This window comes from Plecotus auritus, assembly GCF_963455305.1.
Source record: "Plecotus auritus genome assembly, chromosome: 6".
Taxonomy (NCBI): Eukaryota; Metazoa; Chordata; class Mammalia; order Chiroptera; family Vespertilionidae; genus Plecotus; species Plecotus auritus.
In genome coordinates, this window is record NC_137773.1 from 72,679,914 (window position 1) to 72,684,171 (window position 4,258).

Below are 4,258 nucleotides of genomic sequence, written 5' to 3' on the forward strand. Positions count from 1 at the left end.
CTAGTCCAGCAAACATGATGGCTGCGGTGAATCCACAAGGACCACCTTGTTTGCCCCTCTGTCAAAGTAACATATAGCAAGGAATATGAGCAAGAAGCGTTCACTGAAATCCCCCCTGGTCTATAACTTATGTGTGTGCGTTTCTTTTGGAAAGTCTAATATTCTCCTAACCAGTGTAACCAATTAGGGTGAACCAATAAGTAATGTTATTTTAAAGGTTCCAGCCACCAGATGCATCCCCAGGCCTCTGTTCCTGGCAGTAAACGAGGTCCATCTGTCCATCCTAGCAATTAAACGGCTGCATCTTAATACCTCCTTACCACCAAGAGACTTAAATTCGGAAAATAAGTAACTGACCCATTATGAAACAGGAGAACAAAATTTTTTTTGATGTTTAAATGTAATTAAAAGGAATCTGGCAGAACAAATCTCAAATTGTCCACTTGTAAAAGTCACCAAAAGGATTTAAAAAGGAATTAAGTGCTTATGGAGGTATTAAAGCAAACAAAGCAGGTCCATCTCAAAACTGGCTGGTACTCAAACATCTCTATGCATCCGTTTTGCGCATCCACATACAGGCAGGAACAGCCCTCAGCAAAAGGGGCCAGGTGTTGGCACGCCTACCTTTCCAGCCTCAACTCCCTTCTGCCCAGCCCTGCCTCCCGGGCGCCTGCGAGCTTGCCCTGATGGGTGAGCCCTTTGCCCTACACACAAAGTTAGCTGTTGTGTGGCTCTCCTTCCAGACGCCAAAACAAAGCAGCTCCCAAGGCCAGCACTAGGGGGGTGGGTGCCTCTTAATGGGGCCTCACAAGACAGTCTCAAGGGCCCCAAGCGTCCAGCCTGGCAGGAGGCGCTCTGCGGGGAACAGGACGGGACGGGGTGGAGTGTGTCTCTGAACAAACGTGGGCAGCTGCATTTGTTAAATAAAGGCCATGCCCGCTCCCTTTACAAACAAGGGGACTTAGGGCGCTTGGATCGTAGCCACGCAACTGGACAACTCCACCTCGATACGACCTCGGGGGAGTCGGAAACTCGGAGGCAAAAGAGTTAAGAATATGGCGAACCCTTTCCAGATTCGCGACTACTATACCACCGCCGCTCAAAAAAAAAAAAAAAAAAAGGCTCAACCGCTGCGAAAAATAGCCCAACCGCTCCGAATGGAAGCACCTCCACCCCTCCTCCAGCCGCCGGATTCCGACCACGCTGGATCCCCAGGAAAGGCGCTTAGAGTAAGGCGTCAGTGCGCCAACGTCAGCTCCGCGCGGTTCCCCAGGCGCCCCACCATTAAAGGAGAGCGCGGCCGCACTGCATGCTGGGACTTGTAGTCTTGATGCAGGAAGGAAAGAGGCGTGGACATAATGCTCAGTGAGAAGTGTACTCCATACCCTTTGCCTCCTGGGAATTAAGCTTCAGTGACCAACCACTCCTGTTGACCTGGAAGTAATGGGACTGCTAAGACTCTGGACTTTCCGTTTTACAATCAGGACAGTCCCCAGCAAACCAAGACAAATTGATCACCATTAGAACTAAAATATATGCAATTATAGGCAGATTTTCGCCTGGGATGGGGGCTGTGGGTGTCCCTAAACCCAGCGTTTCAGGGCCTACTGTACACTATTCGGAGTTCCAGTGTCTGCCTTTCATCCAGTGTTTGTCTTTGGCTGGGGAATGCATGCCCAACCTGTTGAAGTAGTGGTCCCTAAGTATCAAATTCATACCAAAACCTACCCTACCTGTTCCTTCCCCCAAGTTGCCGTAGAAATGGGCCTCAGCTAGCCAAAACCGGTTTGGCTCAGTGGATAGAGCGTAGGCCTGGGGACTGAAGGGTCTCGGGTTCGATTCCAGTGAAGGGCATGTACCTTGGTTGCGGGCACATCCCCAGTAGGGGGCGTGCAAGAGGCAGCTGATCGATGTTTCTCTCTCATCGATGTTTCTAATTATCCCTCCTCTCCCTTCCGCTCTGTAAAAAATCAATAAAATATATTTAAAAAAAGAAAAAAAAGAAATGGGCCTCAGTTGGACATTACCATTCATCCCAAAAGGGGATTGCAAAGGCAGATGCCCTGTTAAAAACAAAATATAATAGGAGCTTAAGAAGTACTAATTGAATGATTAATACTCTTTCAGGATCAATAAAACATTCATCAGCTGCTGCAAACGAAAATAGTTTCCTGCAATTCTAAAGATATGTGCTGAGTACTCACAGTTAATAAGCTAAAAGCTGAGCGATTGTTACAATCTATATAATAAAAGCCTAAGCAACCATTACAGCGGAACGACCAGAACAACCGGTTGCTATGATGTGCACTGACCACCAGGGGGCACACGCTCAATGCAGTAGCTGCCCCCTGGTGGTCAGTGCACTCCCACAGGGGGAGCACCATTCAGCCAGAAGCTGGGCTCACGGCTGGCAAGCACAGCGGCAGTGGCGGGAGCCTCTTCCGCCTCCACTAAGGAGCAGCAAGCAGGCAGCAGTAAGGAGCAAGGGGTCCAGGACTTAGAGAGTGCACAGGCTGGGCTGAGGGACCCCCGCCCCTCCAATGCACAGATTTTCGTGCACCCAGCCTCTAGTTATACTATAAATGGAAGCCTTAATATAATATCATTTCATTAGGGTGATTAAGGAGAGTGTTGAGAAGGCTAACCCCTATTTTGTAAAACTACTGTTTGGAATTCTCTGTTTTTTAGATGGACTCTTATTCTAAAAAAAAATAACTTTTCTTTCTAGCCTGCTTTAGCCTGCTTGAATAATGAGGAAGATAAACTAAGCTGTCTGACCTTGTAGGCCAGAGACTAGATATGCCCATAATTTCAATGCCATGCCAGGTGCATTTTTTAATTGGATAGAACTGTGTTGTTTTCAAGGCCAGCAGCGAGATAACCAATAAGCACACATAGGGCTGGCTCTTTAATAAAAAGGGAATTTCTGCTTGTAGCCTTGCTTAGAATTTGAATTCATTTTCTCTAAGCCCACCGGTGAATAAAGTGTGACTCCAAACTCTCCGAGCATTGTTTGATTAGTCTGGTTTTCTGTAACAGTGTGAACCATATTCCCTACTACTACTACTACTACTACTACAAAAAAAAAAAAAAAAAAACACAACCTGTGACAACACGACTAAATACTAGTACACATGAAACACTAGGGAGTAGTCCAAAAACAAAGTACAAAATTGTATTACTACCAAAAAAATCAGAGAAAAGGGAGAAGAAAGAAATATATGAAAAAGCTGGATTTGAGGGCTAGATGCAGACTGAAGGAGAAGAGAAAAAACTAAGCAAATTAAGCATTCTTTAAAATATTATTTTTATTCCACCTAGATCCAAAAGGGATTTGAAATGACTTGCAAAAATTCATGAGTACAACCTCATGCCCATTAAAATAACTACTATCCTATTAATAAAAGAATAATATGCAAATCGACTGGACAGCGGAATGACCGGTTACTATGACATGCACTGACCACCAGGGGCCAGATGCTCAATGCAGGAGCTGCCCCCTGGTGGTCAGTGAACTCCCCGTGGGGAGCAGGCCTAAGCTGTCAGTCGGACTCTTGCACCATCTGCAAGAGGGTGCAAGACGGGCTGAGGGACTCCCCTACCCAAGTGCATGGATTTCGTGCACCAGGCCTCTAGTTAAAAAGAAAATAAGTGTTGGTGAGGATGTGAAGGAACTGGAACTCTTGTGCTCCTGTTGGGACTGTAAACTGTTGCTTTGGAAAATAGTATAGTAGTTCCTTAAAAAAAAAAAAGAGCTACCATATAATCCAGCAATTCCATTTCTAGGTATATACTCAAAAGAATTGAAAGCAAGCTCTGAAGTGATATTTGTGTACCAGTGTTCAAAGCGGCATTACTTACAATAGCTAAATCACTGAAGCAACCCAAGTAACCATCCAGGAATGATGGATAAGTAAAATGTCACACACAAATATTCATTCTTAAAAAGTAAGGAAATTCTGAAATATGCTGCAACATGGAGAACCTTGAGGACGCTATACTAAATCTGTCACAAGAAAGATGAATACTGTATGGTTCTACTTATATGAGATACTTAAGAGTAGTCAAAACCATACAGAAAAGAAAGGGTGGAGGAAGAGGAATAGAGAGTGATTGTTTAATGGTTATGACGTTTCAGTTTTGCAAGACGAAAACAGTTCTGGAGAGGAATAGTGGCGTTAATTGCCTAATGGTAACCCTATCCCTAACTCTAACCCTACAGTATTGATCTGCTTGATACTTCTGAATTATACACTTT